Source organism: Chenopodium quinoa, unplaced genomic scaffold, assembly GCF_001683475.1.
Source record: "Chenopodium quinoa cultivar QQ74 unplaced genomic scaffold, ASM168347v1, whole genome shotgun sequence".
NCBI lineage: Eukaryota > Viridiplantae > Streptophyta > Magnoliopsida > Caryophyllales > Amaranthaceae > Chenopodium > Chenopodium quinoa.
Window position 1 is genome coordinate 8325600 of NW_018742204.1, and position 22855 is coordinate 8348454.

A 22855-nucleotide genomic window follows, 5' to 3' on the forward strand; every position below is an offset into this window, starting at 1 on the left:
ATATCATATTAGTAATAAATAAAGTCGGTCTCGCAGCCAAGTTACAAGACTGTGACACTTGAGATTCTAGTAAGTGTATAAGGTGGTTACTTTGTCTTTTTATATTACTAGGGGATCCAACGCGCGCGATGCGTGCGATATGGCTAGTTTTTTTAGAACGGATTTTGTGGTTGGTGTTATATTTTAGAACCGTTTGCATGTTTTTTTTTATAGCTAAGCTAGATCATATTGTTCTTGTTTATTCACAAACCATAAATGATAAATAAGAAGTTCTACATGCATTTGAGCATGAATACTAATGTCGTTGAGTGTTTGTACCTGCATACTGTAAACAGTCTTAAAATAGTGTACGGTACGATCATAAAAATGACTATTCTTTAACTATTTGAGTATGAGCCAAAACACCAGCAAAACAACTTTGTAAGGGTGAGAAATAACCTTACCTAAAAATGAAGTATCCATGGAAATAATATCTAATACTTTAAGCCACTAACACAAATTGAATACAATACTAAAATTGTTGATAACACTTTATACATACGAAGTATAAGAGTTTAGAGTTCTTCTCTAGAAACCGCTCTTAACCATCTTCTTGAGATCATCTCCTTGCTTGCAATCTTAACATCTCTAAAGAAACAACGTTTCCATGCCAAACTATTGACTTGAGTCCACGGTGGAGGTTAAGAAAGGGCTAGAGGTTCGTATATTCCACAATAAAAATATAAATATTGTACATGAAAAGGAAATGTTCTTTTCATGATACTTGTTATAATCATGGACCCATTATTTGCGATTCTTAGACAAACTAAATCCTGTCAACATAAATATCATGTCCTCTTGGTGTATATCAGAGATTGATTTTCAATAATGTATGGCAACTATATATCACCATTAACAAAAGACATGATTTAATGTATGAGATTTAATTAAAAGCATGGATAATGGAGCTCAATCATGCCTAAATGTCCTGAAACATGAGAATAATTTGATGCAATAAACCTAAAGAGGTCATTCTTTAGTAACATACTCATTAACTAACAACTGATAATTATCCTAATTTAATTCAAAATTTGATCAAAATTTAGCCACACACTTTATAACTTGGGTATGAATTCTAGCTGTATACATAATATGTAAATATATAGCATTATAGTAAATTCAAGCAGTTGCAAACTTGCAATGGATACATGTGACAGATTCCATTTTTAACATTGGAGCGAATTTCGTTGCTAACTTAATCCCACTATCAAACTACCAATTAAGTAATAATAAAAATCCAAATTTTTGTTCACCCTCTCATCTATACAATATAGAAATACGACAATACCAAATAATCCAATCATAAAGTACTATATAATTCAATCTTACAGTTTATTTTGTAATTAGTTTATGAACCTACCTTATTATGGCATTATGCACCTGTTATCAATTACACTACAACAATAACAAAGCCTTAGTCATTCTGAATCTATTATCAATCACACTCAAATACAGTAATTCCAACAAAAAAAAAGAAAAAAAAGACACTCCCTCTTCCTATAATGGAATTCTAAACATGATCAATCAATGTTGAATTCGATAAACAATTAATTGAAGACGAATTCCAAGCTCAAAATATATTCCTCAAAACATTTAATCCTTATCTATCAGACAAAATCATAAACTAATTCCTCAAATCATGAAATCAAAATCAATTTATCAACACATTCGATTCATCATTTCAAAGTATTCTTCTCAAATTACAATCATATACCATAAAAATGACCAAAAATTACAAATAATTAGTTCAATTATGCCAAAGAAATAAATCACAAATTTTCAACCTAGGAGAAAGAGAAATAAATTACCAGCACAAGTCATATAAGCAATGGAAGCATAAGCTCAATGTTTAATCAAGCACGGTGGAACCTCGAAAGAAGATGTGCCATCAAGCTAAGGAGTTAGACATTAGAGGAAAAGCAAATGAAAAATCGTGATTGAAACTTTAGAGAAGATTTACCAGTCAGGGCCTCAAAGCAATATAAAGGAGAGATAAGGAAAAGGTATCAAAAGTTTAAAACTTTAAATGAGGGTAAAAATGTAAATAAACTTTTTTAGGGGTATAAATGGAATCACACTATTTATAAGAGTTTGTTTCCACTAAGTTTAAAACTTTAAATAAGGGTAAAAATGTAAATAAATTTTTTTAGGGGTATAAAAGGAATCACACTATTTATAAGAGTTTGTTTCCACTTTTTATAAAGTAGGGAATTGTACTCCGTATAACTTTAAATTTGGTTGAAATTAATAACCCCCGATGGAAGTTTGAAATGTATTTTTTGACCCAAACATTTTATAGCAAAAAATTAGGCAAAATATATTGGACCCGTATCCAGACCTAGATCCGTTGGACCCGTCGGATCTGGATCCGGGTCTCCATTTTCCAAACCCGACGAATTTGGGTCGGATTTGGATCCTTGATACAAAAATAGATCTAGGTCCGATCCATTAGAACCCGGTCCAGATCCGACCCGTTGCCATCCCTATACATGAGTCAACATCAATAATCAATAATCAATCAATAACCAATAACCAATAACCAATCAATCAATCAATAACTAAATACTAAAAGACACACCAACAATGACACGTGTCATCTCATGGTGTGTCCTGTTAAAAAATTAAATCAATTATAATATGATATCTTATACAAGAATAATTTCTTACATATATATATGTTAATAACAAAATAACATATGTTAATAACAAAATAACATACTTATTGATTAGAATTCACATCAAAGTGGTGTGTATATTTATTTTTACTAGCTTAAGACCCGTGCCTTGCGCGGTAAGTCTAATTTTTGTTTGAATATCCAACAAATAAAATTTGATAAAACATACACATCAAGTATAGAAATTATAATGTCATTATATATATATATATATATATATATATATATATATATATATATATATATATATATACTAGGTTAGATCCCGTGCCATGCACGGTGATCTATAGTTATAGATTATTGATTGAAAATTAATATAATTATAAATGATTCGTCGAGGGATAATAAAAGTATGTGATAGGTTAATTTTTATATTTGTATTTTTTAATTGTCGCTTCCAATGCACAAATAAATAAAGGTAGACAAAAAAAATCGAGCAATCTTTTTTCTTGTTGTAAAACAAGTAAAAAAAATATTTTAAGTATATAATTTTTGGTTTATAGTTGACTAACCTTTTTTTAGAAAGATTTGTGAAATATTTTTATTTTAATATACTAATAATTACCACATTAATATGGAATATGTATAAAAATTTATATATTTTGAATGATTTGCTTACTTAATTAATAAGTAGATTTTTTTAGTAAAAAAAAAAACTAAGGACACACCAGGAGATAACACGTGTCATTGCTGGTATGTCTTTTAGTATATAGTATTGATATAGTTGACTAACCTTTTTTTAGAAAGATTTGTGAAATATTTTTACTTTAATATACTAATAATTACCACATTAATATGGAATATGTATAAAAAAATATATATTTTGAATGATTTGCTTACTTAATTAATAAGTAGATTTTTTTAATAAAAAAAATTACTAAGGACACACCAGGAGATGACACGTGTCATTGCTGGTGTGTCTTTTAGTATATGGTATTGATATATATATATATATATATATATATATATATATATATATATATATATATATAGGCAAGCAAAAAAAAAACAAAAATGGATTTTTTGGGCTGCCTAAACCCTAGAATTTTTTGGGTGGGGCTTGGTTTGATCAGGTCTAGTGGTCATATTAGTAAATACTTATTTGTTAATGAATTTTTTATAAACATAAAAAATTAATCAAACAATAGACTAAAATTAATTGATATTTTACCTTTTCCTAGAATTATATGATATAATTGTTGAACACAATATTAATATTACAGCTAGTTATACTATACTCTATAAGTCCTTAATTTATAATAATATATACTTAGTAGTTTAATTTCAGAAACAAAACTATAATTAATTTGAATATATAGTCATATTGAAATTGAAAAAAAAAGGTGTTTTTAAAAGTAATTCCTTTAACATCTATTATATGAATCAATTTATTACCCCTCAAAAAAAAAAAAAAAAAAAAAGAATCAATTTATTATTACTTTTTTTTTTGACAAAATATAATAATACTGCATTTGAAAGACAATTAAAAAGGATTTGGAATAATTATTTAGGTAAATGTGTATAGACTAATTATGAACACAAAAAAATAAAAGAATATATTGTCATAAAGACAATGCAAAATATTTGGAATGGTATTATTATAGAATCAAAATCAAATATTAACAAAAAAAAAAAGTTGTCATAAAGATAACATAAAATATTTGGAATTATATTATTATAAAATAAAAAATAAAATAAAATAAAGTTTAAAAAGAGAAGGGAGTTTTGGAGGAAAAAAATAGCATCAGGATGTGACACGTGTCACTTTCGGTGTCTGTTTTAGTATTAAGTTATTGATTGATTGATATTTTTTATTTTTGTAAAATAACCAATTATATTCAAAATTTGATATAAACTAGTATACTAAAAAGAACTAGTGAATAGCCCCGGGCGTTGACCTGAGTTGCTACTATTGCAGACATGTAATCGAAATTTTTTTTTACAGGTTTTTTAAAATTTAAACTGTCATTGTCAAATTAAAATGAGAAATATCATGTATCTCAAGTAGAGTTACACTGAACCATCTCAAAAAGGCACGTGATCTTTTTGCGTGGTAATGGTAAGGTTAATGTTGTAATTTTAGGTTAACCTTTAGCGCATAACTCCTATTGGTTTAACAAACATATAGGATGAAAAATGTACTATTACAAGTATAATAGGTGACAGGTGGTAAGTATTTTGAGGAAAAATATTCAAACTATAGGATGGTAAAAAGTACCACTACATAAATAATAGTACACAAAAAGTACTATTCAAATAACTTATATTTTAATAGTACATTATACATGCATAATGGTACATTAATGATACATTATAATGTATCACGACAGAGTCAGCTATTTTCAAAAGCTTGCCATATTTACATTTTTGCCCTCTATGCACTGAGGTGCTCTTGTAGTTTTGTCTTAGATTCCTTTATATCAAAATCATCCTCATCTTGGACATCTAATTGTTGGACCAAGATGGAATACAAACTAGGTTATACCTCCATACCCTCCCAAAAAACCAAGCTAGAACACTAAAGAGAAAAACTAGGAAAAAAAAAAACAAGGCTTCCACTTCAAAGACACAAAACAAAGCAAGACCAAAAGGAACAATGGAACAAGAACCAACCTAACCTTGGCACCTTGCCGATCGATCGCTTAGCTTAAACGCTTTATTAAGGGGGGTAAGCTGATACCCACCAATCTACGTGTCCGGATCGTAATCGGCCTTTAGGCTATGCTCCCCGGCGACCAGCGAAAGAGGCAAGGTGGCCGCTGGCGAGCTGCTTTGCTAGTGGGTGGTGGAACTTTCGAGAGAAGTAGGACATTCACTCTCTAGACTTTTTTGTTTTCTCAGAAACCTTTTCAACACTATATTTAAATTATTTAGTAGAGCCATTTATAATTAAAGTATTTAAACATCACACCAAAAGAAGTGGCTGCAATGAAATCTACAGAAACAAAGGTAATATAATAGATTAAATTCAAAGTCCTAAACATTGATTCAATACTTGTCAAAAGTATGGCAGAGATATTATTTCGTGGTAAACGTAATAAAAAAAAAGGCAATGGTTGCAACTCTTGATGTCCTCAACTAGTATGGTAAAGGAACATTGATAGACCACTGGATGAGATGATATTGAATGCTCTAGATTAAGTATGCTTCAGATTTGCTGAAAACCCTGAGTGGAACGTCATATACATCATCTGCCAATACAATTCAGAGGCTTGAGACAATGTTTCCTACGTTTGAAAGTAGGCACCCAAGTAGGAGGGAGTAGCAGTGATGCAGGGCTGCTCTGCTCTATTCCCACCTGACTGACTTGAGCACCCAAGTAGGCACCTTGTTCCTTGATACAAAAATTCATGGATTAGAAAATGGTTTGCAAGCAGGTCCCTTGCAATTGTCCCAAAACGAGTGTCCCCAGGCAAAACCACTGTCACTTTCTCAAAGATCTCCGCAGCCAAAAGTCTGAATAGTTTCTTGCATTCTTCAGTGAAAGCTGTAAAGTGCATTGATCTAGATCTATCCGACACATCAAACTTGAATGTTATGCTGCATATAAGAACAGTAGGTACATATAAGTATAGACAGATTCAATTGCATTAACAATACCTACGGCACCCCTCATGCAAGCAATACTTGAAAGTATGGCAGTTTACCACATTTGTTGCAACCAGGAAACACAACAAAGTCAACATCATGGACTGATCAGGTTCAGGTATAATGACTTACAACCAATGCTTCCCTACTAGGAGTGTGTGTGCGTGTGTGTGCGCGCGCGTATGTTGTGTGTGTATAAAGTTGGTATCAGAAGACAGATGCATGTTAAGTATATATATATAATGACAAATTTGTTTCCACACCACAAGGGTTAATGTAAATGAATATGAAACAGAGCATAGAGAACCTTTCTCTGTTTGATGCTTCCAATTTGTCTAATGACTTTCTGAGGATGAATTCTAAATTTCCCAAATTCATGCCATTTGGTCGCTTAACATGAGCATATTTGCTGCAACCCTACAGGCACACCAATGGTTTTTTTAAACTTCAGGAGACAATTCGGGGATTGCAAGCATATAACAAATTAGACAGAGTCGCTCATCCTTAAAAGTTGTTGAAACTGCTAGTTGGCAGAGAAAATTCTGTTTGGAAAACATAGAGAAGCACAAAGGCTCAGAATTTTTGTTTGTTTAACAAACTTAGGTTGGTGTAACATAACACCTTTGTAAGCCGATGGTTTCAAGGTGAGGAAATTTTAGGTTATTAGTTTCAGCGAAATCATCCCAAGCAGATATTGTCATCGACTGCTCTGTACTTCACAGTAAGAGAGCCTAAAGTAGGACAAATGACTATCAGTGGAAGAATTAAACTGAGCAGCAGACAAGTGGCTAACCTGTGGATTGTGATCACAATTAATTTTGCGCACTGGATGATCAACTCCATGCACTGTTGTCAAATTCTAAGCTCACTAACAAAAAAGATAACTCCCAATACATCTGCAAATAGGTTAAAGACAGGAGTAAATGGCTGTCAAAGATAACTATTTGCAAAAGATTTATAAGGAAATACCATAGCAATCAGTTTGGTTGTATGTGTGTGGGACAGCTGCAATTGAAACATACTTGGGTAGGACAGGTGCCTTATCAGTACTTAGCGTCTGTATTATGGCTTGGCCTCCAAAACTCATCTAGCAGTCATCAGGCCTGGCTGCGTACCGACCAACAAGTCAACCACTGGTCTAAGTGATGCATTGGCAATTTCATAGTCCTTGACCTTTTGCCAGAAATCTTTGTACTCCTCAATCTGGTTCTCAAACATTGTTATGGCAGAGTGTTTTTCTGTGCATTTATGGCATGCAGACAGAAGCATTAGTTGCAATGCCTTTTGCTATCAATTATACAAGAATCATGTCCACCTGGCTCATGTGATTGTTTTGACTACAAACTAATGTACCTAAGCTAGTTTGGGTTCATTCTTTGTGTATTCAGAATGAATCCAGTAAGGTAGTTCTTTCGTTAGCATGCATTTCATGTCTGTAAAGCTAATGGGGAAAAAAACAAGGAGCAAAGTGGGGGTGGATAAAAGCCAGGAATTTGTATTCAACCGGAACAAACAAAAAGTTAACGATGTACAAATAAGCAGCTTATAGAAAATCGTATACATATGTAGACCAATAAATGAATCCATTATTTTCAACTTATTTTTCCATACCATATAACAATATACATCGATGACTCTACAGAGTACAATACTACATAATAGCCTTAATCAAAGCTAAATAACTAGAAGACATCAACTTCCTATAGACAATCAAACATCAAAGTGATCAAAGTCTTCTTGGAAATTTTATTTTGGTAAAATACAGATTAATTTTTAAGCTCTTCGTTGAATGTTTGCCTCGTTTCTCCTTAGAGGGATTTGAACTATTGGTGGTGCTAGATGTTCTAAAGGATACAGGGATTGCAAAATGGTATTTACAGTAAAAAAATATAGTCTGTCACTCTGTCAGTTACAGCACAACAGAGGAGACAATTTTTAAGGGCCAAAAAATTGTTGGACAATGTTCCTTACTTGGCAATAAATCGCGTTTGTGATGTCTCGGAATAATTGCCAAAAGTTGCTGCTGCCTAAGTCCTTCCATCTCCATATACGTGTGGCACGTGAGAAGTTTCGGAAGACAAAATGATAAGCTCCAAAATATAAGATATAAAGAAAAGAAAAAAGAAAGAGATAAGTCAATGTCCTGCCTAGGGAAAACAAATAAATGGGAAATGGCAGCACAAAGCAGAATAATCCACATGGTGATGAGAAAGAAACTATACCTGATTTAGACATGTTACTTTCAGCTCTGTGTTTGACACATCTGAAGTTTGTTGCTCAAGGTCAGTCAATTTGTACGCAACAGTGCCTAGGTGATCTACAGCATTTACTAGGCTCGTACAGCATAATCTTTTAGGTTGTCCAATACCCTGTGGCATAATTCACACAAAAATCATAAAGACTAAAGAAAAAACATCACAAATAACTCAAAGAGTTGTGTGTGTGCTGTGCGTGTGTGTAAGTGTGAGTTCCAGTTCGTTTCTTTTCCACAAATAAAATGGATTTAAAACTTTACTGTATAAATATACAAAATTATGTTATCAATATTACTGTTTAAAACTCTATATGAAAATATAGGAGTGATTAGGATCAATAAGTTTCCTACTCTCTTGGGATAGGGGTAGGCACCAAATGAAAGACTACACGACTGATTAATAACACAGGTAAACTTACAATAATTATACAGTAACATTACATTTGTTTCTGCTCACTATGAAGATAAGACTTCTCGCAGTATTCAGCGGCAGAGTAAAGCTGGGGTCTCAGATTCTTGAGTTCCTGTAAAGCAATAGAACAAAATGATCATAATTAAATAGACAAGACAACAAAGAGTAAAAATACAATGACGAACAGACACAATAATTGACTTCTTAGAAATAATGAAGATTTAGGGATTACTATATGCAGAACTTCTAGTCACTACCATTCTTTTTTCTCCACAGAAACCAACGAGTTAGCTGCATTAGCAGCTTTTTTAGGGGAAGTTACATATTAAGAGTTTTCCAGAAGAAAAAAAATGCTACGTAATACATAACTAGGAATAATTACTGAACCATAGCATGTCAAGCACCATTTATCCACAGCAAACAAAACCAAACTTCTTGTTATAGGAGCTATAACAGCAAATGCAATAACTTTCCTTCAGCACTGCAGTTACTTTTCACCACACAAAACCATCTTTATAATATTGCTTCCCACTTCTCCTAAGTTTAATTGCTGCTTAGCAAAAACAGAGTAGAAAGGAAACCACATGGATCAAGCTGAGAAAAAGGTGCAGATGTCTCTCCAGCAAGAGTGCAGGACAGGCTAATTCATTCAACATTACACTATAGTTATATTTACAATAAAGAGCTAAAAAAATGTTCAGCACATATATCCTTCTATGTTTCACAGTATTCCTTGGCGTAATTATTCAACCTTTTATATTCAAAACGAAGTAGATAGATGCTAGGAAATGGGTCAGAAAAACAGAGCAAGTAAGCAAATTAGAGAGAAAAATAGCTAGAACCAGATAGATTGTATTGCAAGTCAGAGTAACTACAATACAACTCCTTTCTTTTGAGAGGAAAGGATGCTCTCCCAAGGAATGAATTCCACAAAATGATTTCTAGATAGATTCCCTCCACAATTATTCCCTTAAATAACCAAAGATAACTAACAAGCTACCATAACAAACTCGGCACACAAAACAAGGACTAACAAATTTATTTCTTAATTACTGATTTACCCCTCCCTGTAACTAACTTCCAGCTCACCCAAAACCAGCTCACTCTCTTCTAACAGCTCCTTGCTTGGGCTTCCTTCTTGTATATGGGCTGATCTCTTGCAATACCTCCCACCCAAAAAAGCACCTTGTCCTCAAGGTGGAAGTGAGGGAAGCAAGCAGCAATGTCATCATGGTCTTCCCAAGTTGCTTCAAAATCTTGCAGCCCCTTCCACCTGATCAGAACCTGGCCTGGCAGCCTGAGAACTCCTAACTCCAAGAACAGAATCTGGCTCCACATCCATCACCAAGTCAGCAGAGAGCTGGCAGGTAAAGAAGTAGGCACCTGACAATTATTCCAGGCCCCAAAGCTTTCTTAAGCTGAGAAATGTGAAAAACGGGGTGTATTTTGGCAGAAACAGGCAGCTGCAGTCTGTATGCCACCTTCCCTACACGCTCCAACACCTGATAAGGCCCATAAAAACGAGGAGAGAGCTTCTCAGATTGCCTCCTTACCACGGAATGTTGCCTATATGGTTGTAATTTGAGATAGACCAAGTCCCCTACCTCAAATTCCCCTTCCCTTCGAGACTTGTTCTCATATTGCTGCATATAAACCTGAGCTTGCACCAAGTGATACTTCAAATCATCCAAGATTGCATCCCTCTCTTGTAGTTGATCTTTCAAGGAAGAAATGGCAGTGGCTCCCTGAGAAAATCTGAGCAAACGGGGAGGGTCTCTACCATACAAAGCTTTGAATGGAGTGCATTGAGTGGCAGTGTGAAAGGCCGTATTGTACCAATATTCAGCCCAATGCAGCCAAGTTGCCCAAGTAGAAGGCTTCCCATTCACAAGACAACGCAAATAAGACTCCACCCCTTTGTTGACAACCTCGGTTTGGCCAATCAGTTTGCGGGTGGTAAGATGTGCTTTGATGAAGATTAGTGCCTTGTAACCTGAAGAGTTCTTTCCAGAAAATAATAAGGAAGATTTTGTCCCGATCAGACACAGTAGTTGATGGCATTCCATGCAACCTCACCACTTCTTTTACAAAAACTTTAGCAACCATTTGAGCAGTATATGGGTGCTTAAGGAGAATGAAGTGACCATACTTGGTCAGACGATCCACAACTACCAAAATAGTATCCCATCCCAAAGACTTAGGTAGTCCCTCCACAAAGTCCATGGAAATATCTTCCCACACAAGCTCGGGAATGGGGAGAGGTTGTAGAAAACCAAGAGGAGACAAGGTGGATACCTTGTTTTGCTGGCATATGTGACAATTTTGAACATATTTTGTCACATCCTAGCGCATTCCCTACCAATACCATTCACTAGCGAGCCTTTGGTAAGTCTTGAAGTCCCCATCGGAGAGTCATAGTATTCCCTAAGCAACCCTGTGGTAAGATCACTATGCTTGGGAATGACCACCCTTTGCTTGTATTTTAGTACCCCATTTTCCAGAGTAAAGCCCTTGGGAACTGACTCACCAGCCTGTAATTGAGCAGTGAGTTGCTGGATGGTGGTATCTTGCTTGATAAAAGAGTGGATAAGCTGCCACTGAATCCCACAAGAAGTTACCACAGAAGCACATTCAACTTGAGTACCATGCTGTCTGGACAAAGCGTCTACCACTTTATTAGTTGGCCCCGGTTTATAGTGTATATCAAAAGAGTACCCCAAAAGCTTACTCACCCATTTTTGGTAAGCTTGTCCTACCACCATCAGTACGCACCACAAACTTCCTCCCTAACAAGTAATGCCTCCACTTCTCGATGGCAAAAACAATTGCCATGAGTTCCTTCTCATAAATGGGCTTTGCTCTAGCCCTTAACCCCAAGATCTTGCTGAGAAAAGCAATGGGATGGTTGTTTTGTAAGAGAACAGCTCCTAATCCATGTCCCGAGGCATCCGTTTCCACAATGAAAGGTAGAGTGAAATTAAGAGCTGCTAGAATAGGGGCTTTGATCATTGCAGCCTTGAGTGCCTCAAAGGCCAAGGTAGCATCATCAGACCACCCAAAAGAATCCTTGCGCAATTGATCGGTTAAAGGTTGGGCAATGAGGGCATATCCTTGAATGAACTTCCTATAATACCCCGTGAGACCAAGGAAGCCATGCAATTCTTTAATGGAGGTTGGCACAGGCCACTCCATCATAGCCTAAACCTTGGAAGCATCCACTTCCACACCTGCTGCTGAAATTCATGCCCCAAGTATGCCACCTTAGTTTTACCCACCTCACACTTCTTAAAATTCGCATACAACTGATGAGCCGCCAATGTTTGTAACACTTGTCTGAGATGATCATGGTGGGACTCTTCACTTGGGCTGTACACCAAGATATCATCGAAGAAAACCAAAACAAACTTGCGCAAGAAGGGCCGAAACACTTCATTCATAAGTGACTGAAAAGTTACGGGTGCATTGGTGAGTCCAAAGGGCATCACCAAAAACTCGTAATGCCCTTCATGGGTGCGAAAGGCAGTTTTAGGCACATCATCTTTGCGGACCCTAGTCTGGTGGTATCAAGATTTTAGGTCAAGTTTCGTGAAAATGGAGGAACCACACAATTCATCCAATAACTCATCAATCATTGGAATAGGAAATTTATCCGGCACTGTGTCTTTGTTCAACGCCCTGTAATCTACACAAAAACGCCAACAGGACAGGACTAGAATAAGCACTAGTGGATGATTGAATTATACCTGCTCGTAGCATGTCAACCACCAATCTCTCAATCTCATCCTTCTGAGATTGTGGGTAACGGTACGGGCAAACACTTATGGGATTTGCTCCAGAGGGTAATAGAATGTTCAATATGTCGAGAAGGGGGTAGGCCATCAGGCATGTGAAACACTTGTTGGTACTCCTCAATTAAGGGCTGGAAAATGGCAGGGATAGAAGATGGCTCCTCCACCGTACTCTCCAAGTGATTGAACTCGAGTAAGAAACCTTGACCCTCCTTCTGCAGGGACTTAATCATGGCTTTGAGCGTGATACAAGTTCTGCCTAAGTGAGGATCCCCTTTCAAAGTGACCATCTCCCCTCCTACTTGAAACTTGAGTGATTGGGTTTTCCAGTTTGTCATGGTGGTGCCTAACTTCTCTAGCCATTGAACTCCCAAAATCAAGTCCGAGTTGCCCAAGGGTAACACCAAGAAATCCTCCACAATTGTAACCCCTTGAACATCCAAGACTACTCCCCTACACACGCCACTGCCTGCACCATATCCCCTGTTCCCAGCGTTACCCCAAAATTCGCCGCCTGAGTCACCGGAAGCTGGAGATGTTGAGCAGCCACGGAGGAGACAAAATTATGCGTCGCCCCGGGTCCACCATCACCACCACTTCTTAGTCTTTAATCGAACCGATCATGCGCATAGTTTTAGGGATCGTAATCCCCATAACAGAGCACAGGGCCACTGTCGGGTTGGTTGTGGGTTCAATTTCGGGTGGGTTAATGTTTAGGTTGGCTACAAGCTCACCGGATTCCTCCCATACCTCCTCCTCGTCGTCCACCGTGAGCAGGACACTCGGCGACACCGATGATTGAGGTTCCACTTTTCGTCGCATCTGAAGCACAATCCTTGCTCCCTCTTTTGCTGAAGCTCTTTCTCAGTCAGCCTCCTTATTTCGCCGGAGTTTCTGGGGTTGGTGGTGGTGTTTTTGGTGTGTGGGTATGTGTTTAGGTTCGTGTTTAGGCCTGGGGAGTGTTGGATCTGGGAGATCGGGTTGGTACGAAGGTTTGGAAAGGAATTTCGCCACGTGGGTGGGTTAGGGGTGGGTTTGGGCCTTGGGCTAAGTTTAAGTTTCTCCTCGACCCGCATGGAAAGATCCATGGCGTGATCCAAAGAATCCGGGTCAAGGATCCGGACCTCCACTTTGATTTCCTCCTTCAACCCATTAATATATTTTCCCTTCGCAATTTCCTCTGGAACTCCATCAATCGGAGCGAGAAGCTCGATATCGACCACCATTCCCGTCAGCTAATGCGCCTGCCATTGCTCGTGTAGAGTTCCGGTAGCGGTGATTCGAAAGCAACAGAGGATCAATTTCTTCATCGCCTCCCAAGACGACACGGGGTGACGCCTATGCTCCCACTGATACCAGAGTAAGGCGTCGCCGTCAAGTGCGACGATCGCCGCCTCCCGCTGATCTTCAGCCGTCAAACGGTAGAAGTGAAAAAACCTCTCCGCCTGAGGATCCACCCATCTAGGTTCGTGCCATCAAACAGAGGTAAGTCTCAACCGCCAAGTCGAAGACCCAGCCTGATCGCCGCCGTCTCCATACCCTAAATGCGGTGGCGCACCCGCAAAAGGGTTATCCCACTGATAGGGTGAACCATTCGCCGCCGTTGAACGAGGCGCAGTACGAGGCCGTTCCTGCCCGGCAGCAAACTGCAGTGAGGTCAGTCTTAAACACCTCCAACGCCGTCGTGATTTCCTGAGATACCCTCGCCGGAATCCCAGCAAGCTCCTGCTCCATCAAATCCATGCGTTGCGCATTAGTGAGCCGTACCATTTTCAGCTCCGATCGTCACTTCAGATACCAATTTGCTAGGAATTGGGTCAGAAAAACAGAGCAAGTAAGCAAATTAGAGAGAAAAATAGCTAGAACCAGATAGATTGTATTGCAAGTCAGAGTAACTACAATAAACCTCCTTTTTTCTGAGAGGAAAGGATGCTCTCCCAAGGAATGAATTCCACAAAATGATTTCTAGATAGATTCTCTCTACAATTATTCCCTTAAATAACCAAAGATAACTAACAAGCTGCCATAACAAACTCAGCATACAAAACAAGGACTAACAAACTTATTTCTTAATTACTGATTAACCCTTCCCTGTAACTAACTTCCACCTCACCCAAAACCAGCTCACTCTCTTCTAAAGCTTCTTGCTTGGGCTTCCTTCTTGCATATGTAAACCGGACCTTGGGACTAGGCTGATCTCTTGCAATAGACCTTAGTAAAAATATAATGAAATCACTCTTTTCAGTGTGATGCCTGTGAGGCATGAAGAGCTCTATACAACATATTAACTCAAGATTCTCAATCGAGCAACCATCCACCAACCCATCAAGATTTCTAATCTGGAGGAAGATGGAGACGACATATGTGGCTACAATATAAATATACAAAGTTTTAATTAAATAATCACCATTATATCTTCATTAGAGTAGAAGTGCATAAATATTCATAATCCCATAGCTTATTAAGCTTCAAACTTCATCCTACAATGAGCTCTGGACATCCTATGAGGCAAGGAAGCACTATTAACCATCAACTCACTTTATTACAAGTATAGCACCATGTTTGGATAGCTATTTTACTCGAGCAAAGAATTGTCAAATCCTTATCACTTTTAAACAAGAAAAGGACTTATTAAGCTCTAGGCATTAAGCCCCTCTCAAAACACACCAATACCGTTCGTTTTCTCTTTAACACTCCCCCCTTACATCTTTGTATCCCAACATTAAGCTGATAATTTTCCTCAACAACCAAAAGAACTCCTCTATCATATACATATAATCCCTATAGCACTCGTAACAGAACTGAACACGCTGAATGTAGTTTCCTGAATGCAACATTCGTCAATTCATCAAAATTTTCCCTGAATACAACAGTTTATTTCATCGTGCCCTTCCCCGAATACAGCAGCTAATCAGCTATATACATTTTTCATTTCTAGTAAAGCACTTGCTTATCTTGCAAACATAACTCGAGAAAGTGAGTGCTAAAAACAGAAATGTGACTTCCATTCACATCATCTCGATTCAAACCACAACATCAGTATAATTCTACTAATTTCCCATTCATTGTTTAATTGTTAAATACTTGGAAGCATTTGTCCGTATCAGTCCAAACTACCAGTACAATCTTTAAGATAAATAATGTTTATAGTACATTACAACGTTACAAGGTTCGTGGTACGGAGCCACGAATCGCGATCTGATTCGTGCGAACCGGAACGCGGAACAAACGCGACCTGGGTCGCTGGTGGTCGCGAACCAGAACGCTGAAGGTGGCGACTCCTAGTTGTGGCTGAGCAAACACGGTTGTTCTTCCTCTGCAACCTTTAATGGCTTGTTTCCCGACATTTTCAATGCAGTTTTCTCTCTCTTTCTTCTTTCACATGAATTTACTTATTTAATTTCTGAAGTTTTTGACTTTTTTTCTCCCTCCTCTCTCCTGATTTACCTAGCAGTAACATTTTTTTTTTTAATATATGTGCACACTAAGGGTGGCGGCTAAGGTTTTGTTTTAATTGGTAAAAAGCTTAAAAGGCCTTAAACCTATATCTGTCTATCAACAACTTGGGCTTTTTTAAATAAACAACTTGGGCTTTTTATTTTGTTTACTTTTTTTTAGCAATCCACTCACCTAGATATAAAAATCTATCAATAAAAACCACCTATATAATTTATTTATTAATTTACTTATTTCGTACCCAATTGTACCGGATTCACCACGAGTAGCGTTCCGCATATTTGTTTCCGTACCACGTTTCGAATCGAATCCCGTCCCATGTAACGTTGGTACATTAATTTCTGAAAATGTAATTTGTATGAAATAAACAATAAATATAAAAATAGAACTACGGATTAGAGGCATTAGTCTATATTTAGCAAGAACATAATGAAAAGAAATTATTAGAAAAAATATAAGATTAAAAAAATCCAATTATAGCCATTCAATGATTCATCATGCGAAAATCACTTTATAATAATTGAATCATCAAGAAAAACACATAATAAGTCTTACAAAAAAAAAAAAAAAAAAGATCAAGCTCAAAAACATGGAAATCCAGATCTAGCAATATGAAAGTGAGGTGAGAGAGAGAAATTACCTCGTCATCCTCAAAGAATAGCCGTTGGTACCATGTCCTCAAACATTAGCTGTTGACTTAATATGCCTATATCGTGGGGTGAGCTCACAAAGCAGGGCCTTGTCACTCTTTTCTGGATTCATCATCCTGAAATAGACAGTATTCCCAGTATAGATGCCAAAGAGAAGTAAATGTAGTCAAATTGGCACTCATGGCCTTCGATAATTATACGACACATTTGTAAACTGTATGAAACACAAGTACAGAAGAAACGTGCTTTTCAAGAATATTAGAAACATTCATTGTAGCAAATATGGCGAGGGGATGGATGTGGGTGTGAAAGAATCATACAAAGGAATACCTAGTTTTAATTAATATTCTTCCAGGAATCAAAACAGAAAATGGGATATATGCAAATTTAACCCTATATATCTGGAACACATCTAGACTAAAGTACATCTTATTCAAAGCCTTCTTAAAGTGGCTGGCATTCTTCACTAAATTTAGATGATTGCAGGCTGACAATTAACAAATGAATATGCTGATGAGATGCTTGACAGAATCCCATAGGCCAAGAACAACAGAAGAGACCAAAATGAAATAAGTTACCTGGTGCAGATGGAGGAGACCCAAAATGCAAGGCAGCTCTAGAAATACAAGTACAGAAGGAATAAGAAGTCTATGAGGCCTTTCAATAAGTCTGAGAGAATTGAACCCAAGGCTTTTGTATGAAGCCCCCATTTGCCCAACAAACAACACAGAGGCACTCCTTGTAGTCAATACGGATGTACTGGATAGCAGGTCGAAGGCCCAACAGTGCCCATTTCCACATAGCAGGCACTGGTTTCACTCGAGAAAGGTGCTCAAGCTGTTGGCGTTTAAGGTTAAAGAAGCGCCCCCAATGCCCATACATTCGGACCTTATCATCTTGAAGTCATCTACATGGACACAATAACGATTAATTAGAGAGCCAAATGATGTCGTGGCAGCTCTTTCAGAAGACTCCTCCATGCTGGCAGCTTCTCCACCAAAAAAAAAAGACAAATATCTGAACAATTCTCTGCCCACACATGGACACTACATTATTTGTCCGAAAATCTACAAGTTCATAGACTGGCTTAGGAAAATGAAGGCATTCAGACATCTGGGCCAGTAGAGGCGGGATTGGAATGCAAATTTTGCCCGGAGCTGGAGCCATGACCTGTAATAGGCAAAGCTAAGCTTAAGACGATATAGCAGCATAGACATAACGCTGTAGTAAAGCGTCCCACCCTGCTAGGCTATCAAAGAGAGGAAAAAATGGCAAGTTGGCAAAGTCAGGCATAAGCAGGCCAAAGAACTATGCGAGGAAGGGAAAACTAAAAAGACATAATTCGTGCAGTGGCCCTAGTTGTCTAACCCAGCAGGATGGCCTGTTCTTGTACATAGTAGGAATAACAAAGAATGTATAGATAAATAGCATATGCAAGAATACAACAGCTAAAGGTAGCATACAAAGAGCTTGCTAATGTGTTTATTTTTATAAAGAGTTAGATTACCAATAAACTTGAGAAGCAAAGTTGGTAGGCAACTCATTTTGGGACTAGTTAGGCTAGGGTTTAGGAGAGAGGAGAGAGATTAGACATTCTTCTTTGTTAGAGTAGGTTTTTATTATCAATAAAAACTAGAAATGCCTAAGCAGAACATTTTGGGACTAATTAGGTTTTGTTGTTATTGTTGTTGTTGTGTAAGCCCATAGACACCAAAGCAAATCAATTCTCCAAACAAAGTAGTCAAACTCATGTAGAAATCAACGGCTAAGCTACAACACCAAACATAAATGAGTGCTTACAATTGTATATCAAAGAAACTTCAAAAACTCTTCCAATAAAATTGGTGTAAATGTGGGAAATTTAATTTGTGTACTATTGGTTATCTTAGGTTTGTCTAGTTCTTTAGTCTCCTTTATTAAGAACACAACAGCTCTCTAGTTTAGCACATTAATATGAAAATAATGCATACCTAAAATCAAATTAACACAAAAGATAGAATAAACCTAAAGACTAAGCTTGCTCAAATTAAGAACCACCCAATTCAAGTCATGATGAGTAGAAAAAATTATACCATCATAATGGGTTGTAAGCGCCAAGAGGACTTTTCAAAGAAGGAGCCCTGCAAACATCACAATTTGATGGTAAGGACATAGCATTATAAAATAAAAACTTTGGTAAAAAACAGAAAAGATAAAATATAATAATATGATAAGAAACATACGATAATAAATCATTAACGCCGCTCACAACATCGAAAGATAATCTACTCTGCAAGTTTGCAAATTCGATCATATGCTTGGGAAACACATGTTGAAACATGTGTTGTATTTCTTCAAGCGAATGGCATGTCTGAAATTAAAATAAATAACATACAATTTGAAACATTAACTTCTCATAATCAAATTAAAATATTAACCATAAAACAATAGGCAAACCAAATCACATGACAAAATGCAATGAACCCACACCCACCACCAGTTACCTTGGTGTACGGTTGGGGACAGAAACAGAAACAACAGGTGCAACAGAACAGCAGCAGCATACAGAGCACAAGCAACATAGGCAACAACGGTTCTTTAAAATGGCAGGCAGCTTTGGATTATTAGCTATTGTACTGTAGGTAATACAGCAAGAAGACAAAGTATAGTAAAGGTAGCAATTAAGGCACTATGCCACTTATGCATTACAAGTGAGTAGTATAGATAGAACTAGCTTTAGGGAAAGAAGGCAAGCAAAATATTATTGTAGTGAGTTCTTGGAGAGTGATGGCCTAAAGCCATTTACGTTGTACGCAAGCCTTGTGCATTATCTATCAATCTAACCTTCCGACCATTTATTTTCCGTCTGAACCACCACGTTTGTTGCACAAAATGAATATAAAAAGGTAAAAATAAACCACTTTAGGTCGATATAAGAACAGATGTAGTTTTAACAAGTAAAAAATGTAAAATAGCATCTCGCTAGCATTAGGACATTAGGTTATGCCGTTATGGGGTCTAACAACTTTAACTAAAACTTGTATTCAAGTTCGTAAAATGGATTTAAAGTTAATTCACAAAGCTTATCTATACAGCAACTCTAACAGAATAGATAATTAGCAGCAAACATTAATTTCTTTGTTTGTAGTTATTCAAGCTTATATTTATAGTCTTGACTAATAATCCTTCATCCAAGCCAAAATTTAGATGTCTTCTTTATACATAAATAATAAAAATCATACATATTAAAGCGATTTATACAAGAATATAGTCAAAACTTTTAATAAAAAAATTACTTACCCCAATGTTTTTGAAGGCATGTCGATATGCGTCCCGAATACGTGTCAATCCTTGTTCTAATATATCACTCGGATTGCTCGCTAATACATGTGAACGCGAAGCACTAGGGGAAACATTCCGCAAGTTCTGCTGCCAAGCTGATAATTTATTTCTATAATCATAATCTCCTTCTACTAACAATTCCCTGAGAACGGTATTGTTTGATCTCTTCATCATTTCACGGAAATCAATAGCTGTTTTATCATTAGGATCTACAAAAGCCTTTGCACATGTTGGGTGGAGACTAATGATATGATGCTCCATGAGATCATGCAGTTCGATTACAAACATGATTCGCATCTGAACACTCCAGAATATAATATTTTGAAAAATCAAGTTCGGATTTCTGCATATCAACAAAAAGTCAAATTAGATTATCTAAACATCTCATGATAAACTAATTAGCCTATCATTAAATCATCACCAAATTTTTTTAAGATAAGAAATGTTGGTTAATCTGTTACAAAAATATTATTAATTTTAGGAAATTTTGCATATAACCACCTTTTAAATCTTTTTTTTTTTCAAAAAAACCACCTTTTAAAAAAAAATGTTGTTAAAGACTACCATTTTTTATAAAAATGGTGCAACTTACCACCAACTGCGGAAAAGTGGATGTTAACAACTTTCTCCGGCGTTTATCTAGTCACATGCGTGACACGTGACATTTTACTCTTTCGATTTCCCCCTAATGACATTTTTTCTTTCGATTTCCCCTTTAATGAACCGTAATTCCCCCCCAAATGACAATTTATCTTTCAATTTCCCTCTTCTCCTCCTATTTTTCCCTTCCCTCCCTTGTCAAGTCACAACCCCTCTTCTCCCTCATCGAATTGCCACTTAGATCTTGGGTTTTTGAAGGGAAGTGGGTTGGTTTTTATGATGGGTGGGTTGTTCTTGAATGGTTTTTCGAGGTGATGGTAGCGAATGGGTGTAGGTAGCTACTTCACTATTGATAAAGAGTGGCTTTGCGGTTGGGTTGGCTGGGTGGGCGGGTGGGTTTTGCTATGGAGGCAAGGTAGCTGGGTGGTGGGTAACTCGTGGGTGGTGAGCGGCCTGTGAGAGGGGATTGTTGGTGGTGGATAACTCGTGGTTGGTGGAAGAATTAAAGCAGCAGCAATCAACATTAATTAGGGTTCCTAACAAAAATTCCTAAGAAAACTTACCTCTTGATTTGTGAAGAAGTAGCAACAACATCAACAATGGAGGAACAAAAAGTAAAAGAAAGAGTAATAGAGGAGAAGAGGGAAATCAAAAGAAGAGAAAGAAAGAAAGAAAAAAAAGGGGGGGAATTAGGGTTCATTAATAGTCACATCACTAGGTCAATGCCAGAAAAAGTGGTCAACATCCACTTTCGGTGGTATGTTGCAAATTATTTTAAAAAACTGGTGGTGTTTAACAACATTTTCTTAAAAAGGTAGGTTTTTGCACATAAAAAAAAATAAAAAATAAAAAGGGATTTAAAAAGTGGTTATATACAAAATTTCCTTAATTTTAGTGATTATGTTGTTTCTTTAAGTCTTTTTCTCATAGGAATCATACATATAACCTATATGACATTTGTATTATTGTGGAAAACTCAAATTTTCGTATCTTAATTATGTAAATTTAATAGTTATAAAACTCAAAAAAAAAAAATACAAGAACAAATTAAAAATAAAAATTCAAGTATTACCCAAACTGCTATTTACCCCAACCAAATAGCAGTTTAAATTATCATCATAGCAACAAACATCTTAAAACTTTCGAATTCCAAAACACCAACTATACAAACAACACAAACAATGATAATAATAATTATTATACCCAATTTATTAACTAACTAACCATACTCACCCTAGAAGTTGTTGATGAGTATATTTTATCAATGATTTACCAAACGATTTGATCTCTTCGCGTATGGTAGTTGAATGTCTGGCTTTGTTTTTTCCAAGATTGTCGAATAACAGATAAAGTTCCTTTGCCTCATATGCCCAATTATGATTTTGACCTACAAAATTAAATAAATCAATCAAAACAAAAATAGATTATTTAAAGATAAATGTATACAAGTTAAAAAGAATAATTATTACATCTTGATTCATAGTAGGTGAAGACAACATTGTTGTCTTCACCTACATACATGTATCTAACATCAAGGATAGGCCGAAACGGCAAGAAAACAAATGCAACAACCGTGCTCACAATGCTGAACACAAATTTCTTTAGTTCCACAGTCATGTACATAAACTCTTCAGCCGATTTATTCTTTAATGAATCATAAGATACTAAAACTTTCTGAAAACACCAATTCGGTCTTTACTTTTGAAAATGGATCAGATTTTGCACACTTGACCATTAAAACCGGATGAACACGCTCATCGATGGTAAAAAGAGGGAGATGGTTAGGAACTATGTGGTTGTTCATAATGTGTCTTATATTTTGATAAAGGCTCTCTACTTGATTTTGAGGGTTACAATGCACTTCTCTATAAAAAAGAGTATCATTTTTCCAATAAATTGTGACTTCTCCGTTCTGAATTTGTGAATGACAATCAGGATATTCGAGCACCATGATAAAATGTTCGCGTCTTTCTTCCAAGCAAGTTTCAAAACCTAGCAAAAAACAGATCAAAACCTTGAATCCCTTAATCCACGAGAGAAGTGTAAAAGATAATTAAGATTCATAACATGAC

At 36.4% G+C, this 22855-nt stretch overlaps 2 long non-coding RNA genes across 5 annotated transcripts; both read right to left on the bottom strand.

The window, feature by feature from the left end:
* Positions 1-361: 361 nt before the first annotated feature.
* On the bottom strand, positions 362-1991 carry LOC110692366. The gene is made up of 2 exons (XR_002505452.1): positions 1848-1991; positions 362-812 (listed from the first exon to the last, which is right to left on the bottom strand). It is a non-coding gene; the product is annotated as an uncharacterized LOC110692366 (long non-coding RNA).
* Positions 1992-5574: 3583 nt separating this feature from the next.
* On the bottom strand, positions 5575-22063 carry LOC110711315. Of its 4 annotated transcripts, XR_002509349.1 has the most exons (13): positions 20776-22063; positions 20142-20526; positions 19085-19212; positions 18935-18982; positions 17441-18032; positions 16853-16978; positions 8998-9080; positions 8525-8671; positions 8274-8392; positions 7272-7540; positions 7096-7198; positions 6610-6719; positions 5575-6254 (listed from the first exon to the last, which is right to left on the bottom strand). It is a non-coding gene; the product is annotated as an uncharacterized LOC110711315 (long non-coding RNA). The 4 variants fall into 4 exon arrangements; XR_002509352.1 differs by lacking the exon at positions 6610-6719 and having other exon boundaries at positions 7325-7540; positions 20776-22061; XR_002509336.1 differs by lacking the exon at positions 6610-6719 and having other exon boundaries at positions 20776-22060.
* Positions 22064-22855: the final 792 nt, after the last annotated feature.